General features: G+C 49.7%; 1 protein-coding gene and 1 long non-coding RNA gene across 2 annotated transcripts in view; one reads left to right on the forward strand and one right to left on the reverse strand.

Annotated features, from left to right (window-relative positions):
* The first annotated feature begins 986 nt into the window (after nt 1–986).
* The window catches only part of KCNJ5 (potassium inwardly rectifying channel subfamily J member 5), a 31,902-nt gene continuing 14,366 nt past the window's right edge, over nt 987–18,522 (forward strand). The window contains exon 1 of the mRNA XM_004052427.5: nt 987–1,395. The gene's annotated coding sequence lies outside the window, so the exon portion shown is untranslated. The remainder of the gene's footprint in view (nt 1,396–18,522) is intronic.
* Nucleotides 12,217–14,337, reverse strand: KCNJ5-AS1 (KCNJ5 antisense RNA 1). Its single transcript, XR_008669876.1, has 3 exons — nt 14,184–14,337; nt 13,031–13,175; nt 12,217–12,373 (listed from the first exon to the last, which is right to left on the reverse strand). It is a non-coding gene; the product is annotated as a KCNJ5 antisense RNA 1 (long non-coding RNA).

The following is an 18,522-nucleotide window of genomic DNA, read 5'->3' on the forward strand; positions in this document are numbered from 1 at the left end:
AAGGAACACCACCGGGTGAGAAGGGCCACCCCGAACAGACCGGTCCTCAGAGGCACCTGCCGGCCCTCCCCAGACAGCAGCCCTCCCTTTCAGCCTGCCCTGGCAGCTGCCTTTCCTACGGCTTCCACGAATTAAAGAACACACTCTGGTCATCATCTGTCCTCAAGGCAGGTAGGAATCCAAAAGCGAGAGCCGGGAGGCGGCGCGGAGGACGCCGGCTCTGCCCACACCTGGGCAAGGTTGAGCTCCGTTCCCTCCCGGCTGCTCGGGCCTCCTGTCCGTGCAGGGCGCGTTTCCAGCCATCGCCGCCCAGCCGCCGCCGCACGCCGGGGAGAGATCGTCCGGGGTGAGCAGCGAGCCCGGGGACAGCTAGCCTGGGTCGTGTCCCTGGACCTACTCCACCTGCAGCTGGCGGATCAGGCCCCCGGACCCTCACTCCACGGCGGGAATCAGAGCCGTCGGGCGGGGGATGCAGCGCCCAGACTGTGGCTCCCCCGCCTTCCCAAAGGAATCCCCCCATCTGCTCCATCCCTCTCGGGAAACGGCGAAATGCTGCCAACCGTCCGCTTAGCGCACCGCGGAGCGACTGAGCAGCCCCGCCGAGGCTCCGAGCCAAGATTTCTGCCCTAATAGTTTCTCCCTTCTTTCTGTCTGCTCTACCGCACCCACTAAATACGCGGCGCTCACACACGGACACGCGTGACACGCGGCGCTCACACACAGGCATGGGACGCTCACACGCGCGCGCGCAGGTCTCCGTCCTTGGCACCCCGCAGCAGAGGTGCAGCCGGGGGCAGGGGGAGCAGGGGAGGGCGCAGGGGGCCGCGGGGACGCGAGCGGAGGGCTGGATGCCTGCCGGGCTCTCTCTCCGCCTTCCTCTTCCCTCCCAGTCCTGCCGAGCTGACGGCGTCCCCGATCACATGGAGCCCCCGCCCCACCCCAGCCCGCCCCCCGCCGCCAATGCCGGTGGCCCTTCCAGTCGCGTTACTACCCAGAGATTCATTTGTACCAGGGACGGAGGGAGAGAGGAGAGGGAGGAGGGGACACACACACACACACTGAGAGACAGAGAGAGAGAGAGAGAGAGAGAGAGAGAGAGAGAGAGAGAGAGAGAGAGAGAGAGAGAGAGAGAGAGGGAAGAGAGAGAGATCGTTCCAGCTGCTCTCGCTAGAGAAAGGGAGTGACCCAAGGGGCCGCGAGTGAAGGGACAGGATGGCTTAGGTACCTCTGCCCACAGGACCCCACGACAGGGAGAGGTTCCAGCTACAGCTCCTCCGTGGGGTCATGGCAGGGGCTGGGGAGTCCCCTCAAAAGCCCTGAGCGCCCCCTGCACCGCCGCTAAGGGACACCCCAGAAGTTAGCATCAGTGGGACTCGGAAGCTCCGATCTCAACAAGTAAGTTGTCTTCTTTTCCTCCTCCATTTCTCCCCCAGCTCGCGGGTTCTGGAGGGCAGGACGACACCCTCAGGTGTCCATCACCTGGGCAGCAGGTTTTCACAGGGAACCTGCTAGACTGGGAGCCAGGGGGGATAAGGAAAAGCTTAGGGCAGGTCCAAGTTTAGGAAATTGGAGATCTCCGTGGCTGCAGGCTGCCCTGGGCGTTGGGAGCCCAGCCATAAACACCTTCACTTCTGGCACTAGACCAGGGCAACCTGGGGGTGCCCCAGATTTCCCAGCAGTGGTTTGAGAGGCAACAGTGGCCAGGAGTGGGTGGGGTGTGGAGGATATTTTTCACCTGGTAGGACTCTTCCTTCAAATGGGAGCAGGGAGGGCCAGGATGGGGGGCGGTGCCCCCCTCAGCCTTAGATCCCCAGCCTAATCTTGCTTTCTCTTTTAAGTGTGGCCAAACTGGAAACACGGCCTTGTGATTTCTGCCCCCCTCGCTGCCCAAGTCACTTCCTGCGTACCTCCCTATCTCCTTTCAAACAGCTTTCAAATGGTTCAGAAAGGCCAGGGGTCAAGGCTGTGAGGACAGAGGATAGGGAACAGAGAAGGCCGGCCTTGTCATTGCTCCGCTTCTCTTCAAGTCAGTGCTTCTCCCTGCAGAGCTGTTGGCCCCCTGGTTTTATCTGTGCCTTCCCTCAAACAGGGCTCTCCAACCCCAGGGGCTGTGGAGGGCCTCAAGTCCGGCCCCCAGAGTTCTAGGGCCTACCCTGAACATCAGGGTGAGCAATGCCAGCCCAAAACCTGTTCCAGGAGCCTTTTCAAACACCAGAAGAAGATCAACAGGAACACGCCAAGTATTTTACTCTGTTTCAATCCTTTTAATAAGCTGAGATTATCATCCTCATTCTACAGGTGAAAAATTGAAGCCCAGAGAGGCTGTGCAATTCGCCTCAGGTGCACAGCTCATAAAGGGAGATTCTCTCCTATATCTGACTCCAAAATATGCCTCGTTTTCATCAAAAGCCATATGCTTTATCGGGCTTTCTGGTTCTCAAAGCACTTTTCCATGTGAGGAAAAGGCTAATATTTATGAAACCAAGGTGCCGAGCTATATACATTTACATGAGTTCATCTTGACACCAGTCCTGTGGGGCAGAGCTTATTTCTTCTGTTTTATAGATGAGAGTAAGGGTAACAGAATTCCAGGCACTAAGTGGCAGCAGCACTGCTATCTCCAAAACTCTTGTCCTCTGGCTTTAAATTCAGGGTCTTTCCACTAACAAAAGCTAATTCTGAAAGCTGCTCTTGTCTTTCCACATCCCTGCTTTTCCTCAAAGCCAGGTGTAAATTGCATCATGGGCTGAATGAGGCCCTCAGGCTTCCTGGAATCTGAGGAATGAACAGGGCAGAGCAAATGATGTGGGAGTTAGAGGCCCATGGTTGGACTCTGGCATAAAGAGTTTGGTCGGCTCAGCTGGTATTTTAAACTATCTATGGACCTCACCTGAGATGGCACCATTCTGCCTAGAGGCATAAGGCCTTCAGTGGGAGGCCTGGGGCACAGCGTATGTGCTTCTTGGAAGAGCAGCAGCAGGGCCACCATTGAAAGACAGGAAACAACACATAGAGAAATTGCCGGCTCAGGAGGCTGAGGTAGGGATTACTTGAGCCCAGGAGTTCAAGACCAACTGGGGCAACATAGCAAGACCCCATCTCGAAAAAAAAAGAAAAAGAAAGGATGGAAAATTTGCCTATACATTCCACAAAGCACAAGGATTGTCCCCAGAACAACGTTCTAGACCTACTACCTAGCTCTCCAACAGAAAGGGAACCAGCCACTCAGGCATGGCTGTTTTCTGGCCTCTCCAAAAGCTGCTATAAACTGCCGGCATTACTCACAGGCAGCATTTTTTATTTAAGTAGCCTGCCTGTGCTCTATCCAGTGAGCAGTTCAGCTAAAGGAGGAGCCAAGGGTGAGGGGGGGTCAAAGCGAACCTGGGCCACATTCACTCTGCCCAGGGCTGTCCCCAAAGCTTAGCTGTCTTCTCTGGGATGAAGTCAGATCTTAGTGGGGTTCCCCACCATGGCTTCCCCAGAGTCTGCTGGCAAGTCCTGAGCAGTGCAGAGCTCTTTGTCTGTGGGTCCAGCAGAGACACGTGTGTGGCCCTGTCACAGCAGTCCTCAGCCTTGCTGTCCCTGGTGCCAAGCAAGATCCCTTTGGGGCTTTCTGCAAGCACCTGACTGGGTTTCTTGTCCAGGAATTTGGGAGACTCTGAAGGCTGCTCTAGTCATCCGTGATGAAGTAAACCCCCAAGGAGGGAAGAAACGACTACAATGCCCATTCTCTGGTTTCCATTTCCCCTTCAAATGACCTGATTCTTCCTGCCTGTGGTGGGCGAAGCCACAAACAGGTGTCCTGTGCTTTCATGTACTTGAAAACTACATCCACTTCTGCATTGTTTTTTTTTTTTCTTGTTCAACAACCATTCATTTGATCACCTATCATGTGCCAGCAATCATTAATCTTTGAAAACCTTGGAATGTGATCGTTGGGGCAGGGTTATGCTTTTTGTTTAGGAGAATGTTAGCAAACACTCGCATTTTCTGAGCCAATACTGATTGACTATTTAGGCTGGAGGTGGAAGGATGGTGGAGAGAAGGCAGGGGTCAGGGAATCCATAGGTAGTTCAAAGGGGCCATTTTTGGATGAAAATGTTCCCTGTGTATGAGCTATAGACAGGTCATTGAGGGCTGGCAGTGTTTCCAAGTGCGGATCTGTCATCAGATAACTGTTAAGATAGTCGTCAGCCACGAAGGAATCTTTCTGTGTTTTGTTTTTATTTTCTAAAGAAAAAAACAAGAAGAATGGGAGTTCCAGTTCAAAAGATTGTAGTGAGGTATTTGAGTAAGAATACCTGAGTGTATTTCTCAAAAAGACTTGTGAAGTGGCTTTCTCTGGAATTGTTTTAAAACAGAGTGGACAGCTTCCACTTCTGACATTCTGCCAGCCAGGGCTGGCGTGAGCGGCTGCCTCTGAAGGCCCTGCCTGTGCAGCAGCAGCTTATCTAGTTCCTCCTACCTTGACATTCTGATAAGAGAGCTATTCTAGTCAACAGGGCCCAGGATGGCGGGAACCCTTGCCAAGAGCCGTGCTAAGTTAAATGGTAGAGCCAAAGCTTTAACATGTGACCCTGGAGATCCTGGCTAGTGCTTAAAATGTTAACTTCCATTATCGTTCCAGGCCAGAGCAAGCTGAGGGCAAAGGTCATGGATCATCTGAACAGTTGGCAGGTGGCAACGGCACTTCCTGGCCACCAGGGATCAATCAATAGGGTGGCCAGATAGTATGGGGGACAGGAAAGGGTGAGGGTGGGGGAGAAATGGAGGGGTTGGGGAGGGAAGGAGAGAGCAAACTTGGAGTCTCATTCTCATCCCTTGTGACTTGGTGGTCTGGGGCTGGGTGTGCTGCTCACCCTACACCTTCTCCCAGATTTCAGGCACCCGACTTTACAATCAGGGAGGTCCAATGCCATTATCCTACATTATTTCCTGCTGCTCAGAAAGGAAAATGGGAGTGGGGTGTGGTGCAAGAACCAAGAGGACCTCAGATGCTTCCTGGGACCAAACCTGTGTCTCCCCCTTAGAGTGTGACCCCACCACCCCAACCCCAGGGATGACTGCACTGCTGAGCACTTGGTGCCTGGAACCCTGGGCAGTGGGAGGTGCTGCTTCTGCTTCACCAAGGGGGCTGTCCAGCAGTGCCAGCAGAAGCCATGGGTGTCAGGCCCCAGGAACCAGCCCACTGGACATCACAGTATGAAGGCTTCCCCGGCCAAGTCAGGTTGCTTTGTGAAGGGTCCTTCTCCAGAAGAACGCCCTCAAAAATGAGTAGGGAGCTCCTACCACAGGCCAGACCTTGTGTAGGCACCTGAGCTAGACAGGCGGATCTTCCATACCAGGCCTGCCTGCCCTCTGAGCTCTCAGACCACTGCCTGGGGGCGGCAGAGCTGCCGGGAGAGACTCCAGCATCCATGCTGCGCGCCCTTAGGGAGAGGCACAGGCATCGCAGGGGCGAAGGCAGGCTGCCCTTATGGAGCAGGGAAGCCTTCTAAGGGGGCTTGAGAAACAGGTTTGCTGGTGAAGGGGTAGAAGGAGCCCAGGGAGGGGTTTGGAAAGGAGGGAGCCAAAGCCAGACACAGGGCAGTGGGAGGGAGGCCTGGGCCTGTGGCTGTCCCAGGGCACCTGCCCCCAGCCCCGACCACCTCTCCTGCATCTCTTTCAATCTCCCCTGACTCCTCCTAGACACTCACGCTTGGTCACATTTTATTTCCTTTCTCTTCCTCTCCCTCACTCTCTTTCTCAGTTTGGTTCTTTTTTTCCCCTCCATTTTTGTCTTTTTTCACTCATTCTCTTGATCATAAATGCCGTTTAGTGCATTTATGCTTCTTTAACTCAATCTCTTTGTCTACTGCAGTCATTCTTTATTTTTCCACTAAACTCTTTGATTTTGAGATCATTATAGATTCACATGCAATTTCAGAAATAATGAACAGAGATCTGCCATTCCCTTCATCCAGTTTCTCTCAGTGGTAATATTTTGCAAAACTGTAGTACACTATCAAAACGAATACATAACCAATAAGAAAACAACATTTCCATCACCAGGAGGACCTCTTATGTGGCCCTATTATAGCCACGCCCACTTCCATCCCACCCCACCCTCTCCTTAACCTCTGGCAACCACTGGTCTGTGTTTGTCATCTCAAGAACGTTATGTAAGTAGAATTATACAGTATGTAATCTTTTGGGATTGGCTTTTTTCACTCAACAAAATTATCTGGGGATTCATTTAGGGGTGTGCATGTGTGCTTGTTGGGTGTGTGTGGGTGTGTGTGTGTGTGTGGTTTTTTTATTGCTGAGTAGCGGGAATGTACCACAGTGGGAATCGTCCATAGTGGGAAGGTACCATTGCTTGTTTAACCATTCACTTACTGAATGACATCTGGGATGTTTTCACTTTGGGGCAATTATGAATAAAGTTGCTATAAGCATTTGTGTACTGGTTCTTGTGTGAACATAGGTATATAGGTTTTCATGTCTCTAGGATAAATGCCCAGAAGTGTAATTGATGGGTCATCTGGTAGTTGTATGTTTAGTTTTTTTAATTTTTTTTCAAAGAACTGTCCAGCTGTTTTCCATTGTGACTATGCCACTTTACACTCCCACCAACACTGTATCCGTGATCCAGTTTCTCTGCATCTTTGGCAACATTTGTTATTGTCACTATTTCTTATTTTAGCCATTCTAGTGCTATCTTATTGGGTTTTATTTTGCATTTCCTTGATTACTAATGCCGTTTACCACATTTTTTTTTTTTTTTTTTTGAGACAGAGTCTTACTCTGTCACTCAGGCTGGAGTGCAGTGGTGCAATCTCGGCTCACTGCAACCTCCGCCTCCTGAGTTCAAGCGATTCTCCGGCCTCAGCCTCCCAAGTAACTGGGACTACAGGTGTGTGCCACCATGCCTGGCTAATTTTTGTATTTTTAGTAGAGACAAGGTTTCACCATGTTTGCCAGGCTGGTCTTGAACTCCTGACTTCAGGTGATCTGCCCACCTCGGCCTCCCAAAATGCTGGGATTACAAGCATGAGCCACCACGCCTGGCCTGTTGACCATCTTTTTATGTGCTTATTTGCCCTCCACATATCCTCCTTAGCAAAATGTCTTCTCATGTCTTTTGCCCATTTTCTAATTTGATTGGCTTTTGTTGTTGTTTCTGTTGAGTTTTGAGAATTTTTAAGTATATATTTTAGATACCAGTCCTTTGTCAGTCAGATATGTAATTTACAAATATTTTCTCCTACTTTGTAATTTTGCCTTTTCATCTTAACAGAGTCTTTTTCAGAGCAAGTGTTTTTAATTTGATGGAAGTTTAATTGATCAGTTTGTCTTCTTATGGATTGTGCTTTTCTTGTCAAGTCTAAGAACTCTTTGCCTGCCCTAGATCTTGAAGAGTGTCTCCCATGTTTTTCTCTAGAAAGTTTTATTGTTTTATATTTAAGTTCATGATCCATTTTGAATTAACTTTGGTATAAATTCTGAGACTTAGGTCAAGGTTCTTTTTTTGCCTAAAAATGTGCAATTGCTCCGGCACCATTTGTTGTAAAGGCTGTCTTTCCTCCACTGAATTCCTTTTGCACTTTTGTCAAAAATAAGTTGGGCATATTTGCAAAGGTCTATTTTTGGGTTCTCTGTTCTGTTCCATCAATCTATGTGTCTATCCTTCTGCCAATACCACATAGTCTGGAGTTTCCTCATAACTGCAGTTATGTAATGAGTCTTGAACTTGTGTAGACTGATTCCTTCCACTTTATTCTTTTCCAAAATTGTTTTATCTATTCTAGTTGCTTTCCCTTTTCACATAAGTTTTAGAATAATTTTATCTATATCTATAAAAAATCTTGTGAGATTTTGATAGAAATTGCATTGAATCTGTATATGAATTCAGAGAGAATCAACGTTTTTACTATATTGAGTCTTCCAATCCATGAATACAGTATGTTTCTCCATTTATTTGCTATTCTTCAGTTTCTTTCTTTGGCATTTTGTAATTGTCAGCTGTTCTTTTTGCTCTGCCATGAACTAATTGTGTGGCCTTGGACATTAGTCTTTCAGACCTTCAGTTCTCTTTCTGTAAAATGTGTCTAATAACACCTACCTTGAAATGCCATGGGAAAGTCAAATAAGTTAGCGCATGAGCAGTGCCCCATGGCAAGCGCCAAGACGCAGTTCCCTTCAGCTGGGTCTCTCATCCGTTTTTTCTTTCCTCCTCCTCAGCTTTCGTTCTAATGCCCACATCCACTTACACTTCACTTTGTCTTTCCTTTTTGTCCTTTGCTTTTTTAAAACCTTCTTTCGTTCTCAACTCCTTACTCTAATTTTTCTATTTCTTTCTTTCTTTCTTTTAGACAGAGTCTCACTCTGTCACCCAGGCTGGAGTTCAGTGGCGCAATCTCGGCTCACTGCCAACCTCTGCTGTCTGCGATTCTCATACCTTAGCCTCCCGAATAGCTGGGACTACAGGAACTCACCACCACGCCCAGCTCATTTTTTTTTTTTTTTGTATTTTTAGTAGAGATGGAGTTTCACCATGTTCGCTAGGCTGTTCTCGAACTCCTGACCTCAGGTAATCCGCCTGCCTTGGCCTCCCACAGTTCTGGGATTACAGGCGTGAGCCACCGTGCCTGGCCTTTCCTATTTCTTTCACTTTGTTTTTCTCTTATTCTCAATGGATTTTTCTGTTTCATTTCTTATCCCATGATATTTGTCTATCTCTTCTTTCTTGGATCATTTAAGCATTCCATTTTTGTGGAGTTGCTCAGACATTGAGTGTGAGTCAAGGGCCACTCAGCCTGGGTTCAACTCCAGATCAACCACTTACTAGATTTGGGGCAGTTGACTCACCCTCCTGCACCTCAGTTTTCTCATCTATAAAATGGGGAGAACAGTATCTACCTGGTACCTTTTCTGAAATGATTAAATGAGTTTATACATGTAAAACATTTGGAATAAAATTGGGCATATGGTACAGCCCCAGTAGGTGACGATAATTACTGGGATTTTACCTGTTATGTCCAGTTTCTGTGGCTCTTTCTCACATTTACCTTCCCTCACCATCTCATCCTTTTCACTTGTATATGAATATATTCAAACTCACATTATCTTGCTTTCAGGCTGTCATCTCTGTGCACTTCTACCTCATATTCCCTAATCATCACTGATAAATTGGCACCAGCCCAGGAAATCTGTCCCTTGGGTTATAGAGAGGAAACAAGTGGTTTTTCATTTTGATTTAATTATTAATCCCTTTTATTATTTAATGTGGAATACATACACTGTGGGGTTACAATGAAGAAAATGGATTATCACTGTGCGGCTCACTTTCAAAGAGATGGCAGGCTTAAAAAGGAAAAGTACCAGACAGACATAAACAAACGTGGGGAAAAAGCAAAATTAATTAATTTGATTTCCGTGCCCTTTTCATGGCCATGACTTTTCATACATCTTCTGTGAGATCCAGGTGGGTGCATGTGGATTTCACAAGTAAGCCAAGCGAGGTATTAAAGGGAAGGGGTGTAAGGTGTGGCGAGTGGCCCACAGTGGCTCACCAGGGAGGGCAGAAAAATACTCATCCTAAGCAGATGGGAGCCTGGCAGGTTGGGAAACTCAGTCACAAGCTCACGGGCCTGCTCCATAGGTACAGTCCTCAATAACGGGCTTGGTCTGTGATGCAAAGTTACCTGAAAGGCACTCACCTATCACTAACCCTTTCGAATCTATATTCCATACCTTGAATCGGGCCTAATATCTGCCCTTTAAAAAAATGCTGAATATATTTAGACTCACTTAGATACACTGGACAGAGGGATATTTTAAATACCATCAAAATGGTCTTTTTGTCTCTGTATTTTCTCCAAAGAATTGAACTCCCCAAGCAAAATGCCATGCCTGCACTGCTTTCAGACTAGAATTCTGTCTGCCTTTAAAAATCCTTACATGAAACACCATTTAATCCTTCTCTCTCTGCCTTTTTGTGTTTATGGTGACCTCTCAGTATTTTGGTTTCTTTAATGACAAAGTAACCATGGAATTAGTCCACAGCATTTCTAGGGTACGTGTTTCTCTCCAGATATCAAAAAATAATGCATGAGGTTTTATTACTTCCTTAGGCTTGTGGTGGGGAATCCTCCAAGGATGGAGTTAAAATGAACAGCCAATACTCTCTCGCTCATCTGGGCTACCCGAGGCTCTGCAGGCCCCAAACTCACCTTCTGTTGCCCCATTTGGCACCAACCACCCCCCTTTGTTGTGCAGCCAGAAGTCAGGGCCGCCTGGCAGGCCTATTGCTAAATCTTCCAGTGTTTGTATTACATAAAACTTCACAGTCGGTGTTTCTGTGTCTACAATGCCAGAATCCTGGAAATGAGTTAACCCAAATTTGTGTGCCTTCTGGCAAGCCCAACTATCCGACTACAAAAGGGGACTAATGTGATAGGTTTCTCCTGAGCCAACACAGGAGCTGAAAGAGCCCAACAGAGATGCAAACTGCCATTATGATTCCATGATAATAATTCCACATACTAGGAATACCGGGATTATTTCAGACCTTATATCTGCTCTTAACCTATACCAATCCAATCCAGGGGGGCCAAGTACATTACACCAGTATTTGGTAGGATAGAATTTTTCCTGATAAAATGGCAGAGATGTCATGAACATTAGGATTTCCACAAATATTTCTATTTCTTATATAGGAAAGAGACCCAGGGTGGTAACCTGTAGAGTAACATGTAATGTGGAGCATAGGATGTGGCCAGGAGAGTCAGGGTTATGATTCAGAACCAAGATGGCTGGACTCAAATGGGTGTGAAGTAGGAGGGTGGGAAAGCGTGGGTTCTGAAGTCAGGCCGCTGTCAGTTCAAACCCAGGTTCTGCTGCTTGCGAGCCATGTGGTCTCCGGCAAGTTCCCTCCCTGCTCTGAATCTCAGTCTCCTGATCTGAATAATGGACACATTACACTTATTCCACAGTGTTGCTGAGCTGATCAAGTGTGTTAACGCGTGTAAGGCACCCAGTCCAGAGTAGTGCACGCACACACACACACACACACACACACACTTCACTTCCAGAGCTGTTCTGCAAAGAAAAACCAAAAGGCAGTACAAGCTGCTGCAGGCAATGAATTGATGACGTGTTTAAAACAAAAGCAAAAAGAGTGCAAAGGCCATGGAGAATGCGGCACAGACAGGAAAGATGCTCCCTAAAGAGCTTGCCCAGGTCAGGATGTCTCCGAGCAAAACGAGGGACACTGAGTGACTCTGGGAGCAACCTCAGTCCTGCATCCTCGTCAACACCCTGACTGTTCTCAACAATAATCCCACCCATGTGGGGAGCTCCCCTTTGAGGGACAGAGGCAGCCCAGAAAGGAGGCACAGGATGTACTGAGAAGGGGAGACCTGGGCGTCAGTGACAGCTCCCCAGGGATGGTGGGTCTGAGCAAGGCCGATGCAGCGGAACCCCTCACCCACCTGAGATGCCTCGTCCGCCTTCCCAGCAGCTCCCTTCCGCAGAGCGCTTAACAGCTTGGCAATCAGAGAACGCTGTGTGCACGGACAGCTCCGCGGGGATGAAGTGTCCCGTCTGACAAAGACTGTTCTGAGATCCGCGCTGTCCCTGCCTGGCTCTGCGTTTCACTGAAAGCCCCTTGCCCTGATTCTAGCCCTCAGCCCCCACGCACAGCCACCGGCGACTCTAGCCACTCTGGATAGTAAAGGTGCCCTTTCTGGGGCATTCTGCTTTGAGATGAGGTGGAAGAGCGGTGCATGCCTGGAGCCCCTGGGAGCCCATGACAGCCAGGAGCATCCTGGGCAGAAAAACAGCACCTGGGGCCTCATTCCACTCATCTCACACAGCTCTGCAGTCCCTTCCACGATGCCCTCACCGCTGGTAATCAGCATCCATTACATCGGCGCCAAGAACCAGCTCAGGAGGCCACCCGATCCGCCCTCCTGTCCCTCCAGCCCTCCTCTGGAAGGACTCAGCGCTTGCAGTCAGACATCTCTCCCCATTGAGACCATTTTTACTGTTGGTGAACTGGAGGACTATCGCACTGCCCGAGACGCTGTTCTCTGCAGCAGGTTTGCACAGGGTGCCAGTTAGGGAGGAGAAGGCAGCGAGGAAGCCCGCACTTTAAGGAACAGGGATGTCATAGCAGCCGTCTGCATGGGGGAGGGGGCTGGGGAGCACAGGACTATTGGCAAGGAGACAGGGCTAGTTAGGACCATGGGAACCAGGCTGATGGGCACTGAGGAGGTAGCCCAGGCGGCCCTCTCTACTATCATGGGCCTTGCAGATTGAGTTCTCCTCTTCCTGCCGGGCCTCCTGCCTTTGTTGTCCTGAGGACTGACAGGTAATGTTTGTGGCAGACCTGTTAGTGCAAACAGGGAGGCTCTGAGAGGAACTCAGTGGCACTACCACAACTCTTAACAGCACTCTCAGCCTAACTCACAACGCAGCCCAACATGTCCATGGGCGGAAAAGGCCTCTCTCCGACTCCCTAGCCCAGAAATACGAACCGGCAGCTGACAGACTGAATCTGACTCACACATAGATTCTCTATGGCTTGCTCACTTTTTCAAAAATTGTTGAATTAGTGGTCAACATGGAAAAAAAATTTCATCTTCAAAAGTTTAATTTCTGGCTTTTCTGGAAAAAGCAAAGGGAGGATCTTGCAGTACTGGCTCCATGGCATGGCAAGGCAATAATGAACTAGAGCCGAGTAGCAGCTGCCGCTTTAGAATTGCATGTGTGTACAACTCACCACAGTCCCCACCACCCCCTACCATGTCCCCCAAACCCAGGGCAAGTTTTGGTTGCATTTATCATGGGTTTGTATATGTGCTTTTCCTAAAATAAAGAGAATGCAATATTTTAAATGTTTCTCTACATCAAAATATGAAAATGAAGGTCTAAGACATCCCATTTAAATAAAAATAGGAGAAAGCCTACTAATTGCACGTGACCAAGAAGGATGTAGAGTGTGTCTGTGTTGGAAGAACGCGATCCGGCAGCTGCACTCACTGACCTCACACAGCCACAGCCATGGGTGTAGGCGGCAGAGCTCAGCACAGACTCACAAGTTCTGGTTACTATGGCATGCACATCCTGCCCAGCTGAGAAATTCCAGAGTGAGGAGGTGTTACCCTCACTCCTGGCAGAGGCAGACCTGCCTTAGATGAAGGAGAATCCAGTGAAGGGGTGTTAAGAATGAAATCAGTGGCTGCTAGTTAGTGGTCTTGTTTCTACTGTGGGGGCCGTTGTCCAAGCAGACCTTCAGAGAGTGACGGGGCACTCTTGGTGATGATGCCAGAATGACAGGTGTTACCTGGGATGCATGGATGTCTTATTTCCTGGGAGCAATCAGGGACCTCTGGGGGCAAGTATTGTGGTTAGAAACACCAAGGAGCAGCTGTTAGATGAGTAGGGAGCATGCTGGAGGGGAGCAGGAGGGAGAGGGAGAACACAGCCCTGGCTGTTGGGAAGTGACCCCAGCTGCTGGGCAGCTTGTGCACAGCGGGCCACACAGCAGGAAATCATGAGTTCCTTCCCTGGTGCAGATCAGGCTGGTGTCGATCGGGCTCCATCCAGGGCCAGTTTTCTCAGGGCTTGATTCCCCGGGGGGCTCAGAACAACCCCATCACACCCACCCCGGGGGGCTCAGAACAACCCCATCACACCCAGAGGGCTCAGGAGGAAGCAACCTCCCAGGCAGCAGTGGCTGCACTTAGAGCCTTTGGAATCAGACAAAACCTAGTCCGCTGCTTAGTAACTGTGTGGCCTGAAGCAAGCTACCACATCACTCTGCCTTTGCGACCTGTAAAATGAGGCGACTAAAACGGACTTAATAGATCTGTTTCAGGATTAAATGATACAATGCATGAAAAACACTCAGCACAAAGATGGCACAGAACAGGGATTCCACGCCGGAGCTATTATTACTGTTTGCTCCCCTGTTCTCAGGCCCACAAGGCTCTGCCACCTCACCCTGCTCACTGGACGCCTTCCTCACCAGGGCCTTCCTGACTCTTCCTCGCCCGCCCCAGACAAGCCAAATTCAGGACTGCACCCTGGCCTCTCTCTCACTCTCTACTGCACTGATTGTTTTGCCTGTGTACTCCTCACCAGACCAGGAACTCCTTGAGGACAGAGAACGCATCAAGGGTCCTCAATCTCATTACCTGTTGGAGTCACCTGGGGCCAGATTCTGGGACTAGGCATCAGCACGTTGTCCAGCTCCCAGCTGATGGCAGCGTGCGTCCAGGGCGGAGAGGTCGTGCTACTCAGGTGTGCACTGAGGACCAGCCGCGTCAACATCACTGCGGCTCCTTAGCAAAACCGCGGACTCTGGAAACCCCAGACCTACAGAATCAGAACCCTCAATTTAGCCAGATCCCCAGGAAGGGAAAGCACAGGAACGAATGCCAGTGAAGTGTGAGTCGACCTCCTTCTACCCCCAGAGCTCAACATAATTCAAACACCCAGTGGGTGTTGAGTGGGGGTTCGCTGACTGACTAATTGTCTGAGTGAGGGAAGCCCTGTGTCAGCTTCCACTGGGATTTCACACCCACTCCCTCATGTGCTATGAAACAAACAGGCTCAAAAAGTAAACCCGTAAAACATTCAGGAATTCAAAAATAGACACAGACCTAAGTTGATAGAACAAATAGCTGCAAAATGGTGCGGTTTTTAAATGAAATACCTGACGGGTTTTTCAAGATTTATTACCACCGGGCTCTGTGCCATTAAACCTCCGAGTACACTAGAAGATAATTTTGTTTTGTTTTAAGGTTGGTAATTGTGAAAAGCTGGGAAACCAGGACTGGCCGCTGGGAGGATCCTGTCCACCGGTGTGGCTTGGGCACAGTCTCTGGGTGGCTGGGGCCGCTGGCCCGCCCTTCCTCCAGGAAGAGAGACCCGCTGGCGGGGAGTCCCCGGCACTGCCAACGGCCTCCCCACGCCCGTTCCCTGGGGACAGGGCCTCTGTCTCCCCCGCGCAGGCCTTTCCTGGCTCTCACCCTCCCACCCCGCATCCCCCAGCCCCGCCTTCTCCGCAGCCGCAGAGCTGCAGCTGACCAGCGGGCCACACCCAGGCGGCGAGCATCGCCTTATCCAGCCGCACTGGGGGCTTCGTCCCCTGCGGGGTGAGGGGTATCCCCTGGGTCACCCTCCGAGGCCACGCTAGACGTTGTGGCGCTCAGGGCTCCCGGTTCCTGCCGCGCTCGGGCTCCCCCGTCCCAGCCTCCCTCGCCATCTCTCCCAGGCTCCCCTCCCCTGTCGCAGCCCCCCTCCCCCGTCCCAACCCCCTCCCCTTCTCTCGCACGATCCGGCCAAGAGATGGCGGGGTGGCGGGAGGGGCGCTCTAGCGACCCTGGAAGCGAGAAGCAGGCCTCTGCAGGGCCAGGGATGAAGGCGCAAGGGAAAGCCCTGGGACCTGGGCCTTAGGCGTGGGAGGGACGAAAGGGAAAGGTCTTAGAAAATTCCTCAGGCGTGGCTTCTGGGGGGGCGGGGCGGGGGGAGGAAAGGGGCACGGGTTCCCTATCGCGTAGACGCTGCTACGGAGCGGGGCCTCTAGGCATGCCCTCATCTAGAGCAGCTGCTGCGGAATCCGGAGAGCCTGCAGCACTAGCTGTGCGATTCCGGGCGAGGTTTTTAAACTCTCTCCTGTTTTCCCCTTTTGTAAACTGAAGATAATGCCTCTCTCCTGGGAGTGGGAGCACGATGCTGACACACCGTAGGAACTCGGGACTTGCTGATTCTCCTTCCTTATCCTCAAGTTGTTTGAAGCACTCCTGCCCCCACCCCCACCCCTCCAGCCCCCACCCCCACCCCTCCAGCCCCCACCCCCACCCCTCCAGCCCCCACCCCCACCCCTCCAGCCCCCACCCCCACCCCTGCCCCCTGGTGGAAAATCCTAAGAGCTACCTCTCAGGAGGGCTCCTGTAAACCAGGCGCTGTACACACACCTTTCATTTCATCTTCGCAGCAGCTCTTTTTGGTGAGTACTGTTACCCCATTTTGCAAATAAAGCAACGGAAGCTTAGAGAAGTTACTTTTCCAAATGTGCCTCAGCTCCAGGCAAAATAGGAACCTAGGTCATCTGATGCCAGAGTCAGCCTTCCTAACTGTTTATGATCCGACTTCCCTTTCTGTACTGGATTTTCTATTTCTGCCATAACAGATGACCACAGACGTAGTGGCTGGAAACAGCACCCATTTATCAGCTCACAGTTCTGTAGGTCAGAAGTCCAGGCTTGATGCGACTGTGTCCTCTGCTCTGTTCTCACAAGGCCAAAACCAGGGTGTCAGCGAGGCCAGCATTCTCATGTGGAACTCAGGGCCCCCTTCAAGCTCCTGTGGTTCTGGCAGAATTCAGGTCTTTGTGGTTGTAGGACTGAGGTCCTCACTTTTTTGCTGGCTATCATCTGGGGGCTGCTCTCAGCTCCCAGAGGTCACCCACATTCCTTGCCGTGTGGCCCCCTCCATCTTTAAAACCAGCAAAGGAGAAGCCCCCTCTGTTTAATTCCTCTAATAATTTGAATCTCTTACTTCGGGAAAAGCCCAATCCCTTCAAAGGGCTTATGATTGGGTCAAGCTCACCCCAGATGAACTTTCTTTCTTCAGTTCAGCTCTGCCATATGACATGCCCCAGTCATGGGAGTGAGGATTTCCTGGGGTTCCTCAGGGGGTGTATACCAGGGGGCAGGAATCACGAGGGTGTGTTGGAATTCTGCCTACTTACAAGTGCCTTCTCTGTCCCCAGCATGTATTCTGGTGTTACATTCAAGTGTAACACCTTGAATGCTTCCTGCTAACCCTAAAGAGCCTTGAGGGGACTGGGGCAGCCTGTTCACCAACCAGTTTGGAGCATTTTCCTATGAGTACAGTCATATATATTCCCATAGAAGAATATACAAATATCTGCATATGAGACATAAGCACGCCCTCCTCCATTCCTCTTCCTCCAACTTCATCCCGTGTTTCAAAGCTCAGAGAGTGGTACATTTTGATCCAGCATATCTTAGAAAGTAGGAAATTGATAAAGATGTTTGTGATCACAGATAGGGAGACTGAGTCTGTGAAAAGACTCCCAGCCCAGTGGTCTCTCCAGGAAGCCCTGCTGACCCCCAAGCAAGGCTCTTATCAAGTTGCTGTGGCCCTGACTCCTGACATTCTAGACCACGCCATGACACCAAGTTTTCCTCCCTGTGGGTGCGTGATGTTTGACATTCTTAATTCAGAGGTCCATCTAAATGGATGTCACATTCACTAATGCATCATCTGAAATACAACTTCCTTTGATTTTGCCTCTTCTGAGTCTTTCTCCACTTGCGTTTTCCTATCAAAGGGATTAAACCACTTTGCTGGACTTGAAGCTCTGTCTTTTCCAAAAGCTTTCATCATGTCTCAACACAGCTTCCCATTCACAGACACAGGAGAGGACGGAAGAAGAGAAGTAACAGGCTTGATGAGGCTTAATAGGATTTGCTCAAGTCAGTGCCTTTCCCTGCATCCTGCAGAGAGTAGCTAGGATGCTCAGCTTGCCTAGGCCAGCCACAGCATTCCTCCCTGTCTGTCCTCTACAGACAGTTCTGCAAAAACCCTAGCTTCAAAGAGGAAATGCTAGAATATCAACTTTGGGAGGGCTGGCTCTGCATTTATCTTCTTCACTGCTTTATGTCCAGCTCCTAGCACAGGGGTTTGGCTATAGTAGTTCCTCAATTAATGTGTGCTTAATGAGTGCATAATTAATAGAACGGATCTCGAAAACCTGATTAAAGAATTTCATCTCCATTGTCCCTGAAAATCCTTTTGACTTGATAGGCACACAACACTGGAAGCCAGGGTTTCAAGGATGGGGATTTTACTTACCCTTAAAAGAGATCTGAACAGTAGAGGCTGCATGCCGGTCAGCTCAATGCTTGCCCTGCAAATTGCCCACTGGGCCTTTAGCTATTTGTCTTAGATAATCTCTACCTCTCTTTCTTCATCTTTAAAATGGGGTTAATGGGATATTGCATTAAATTTCAATTTGAGGAGAGATTATGAATACATATGTTTATTTTATTTATACTTATGTTTGTATCATGTATTCTTTCCATGAATCCCCACAATTGGCTCCCAGGGCTGGAGGAGCAGAGGATATTATCTGGGATTTATAGCAGAGTAAACTGAGGCAAAGAAAGTTAAGTTTGTTTGTATTTGGACCACAAAGCGGGTTTGTTGGACACTGAGTTAGAATCCAGATGTTACCCTGGGTTGAGCAAGGAATAACTTCTGTGGATGATTCCAGCGCACAGGAATGCGTCCCAATATCAAATCAAAAGTAAACCACCCTTTCCTATCTGCCAGACGCAAAAAGTTTTCCTGTCTGGGCTGAAGTCTCCTAGAAAACATTTTCCCGTTTCTAGTACAGCACAAAGCCTTCGCCTACAAGAATGTATGCAAGTATGTTTAAAAATAAAGAAGGAAACAGTGCAGAAAATCAGCAGCAAGCTGTTTCCCCAAAGAGCTGAGCAC

This window comes from Gorilla gorilla, chromosome 9, assembly GCF_029281585.2.
Source record: "Gorilla gorilla gorilla isolate KB3781 chromosome 9, NHGRI_mGorGor1-v2.1_pri, whole genome shotgun sequence".
Taxonomy (NCBI): Eukaryota; Metazoa; Chordata; class Mammalia; order Primates; family Hominidae; genus Gorilla; species Gorilla gorilla.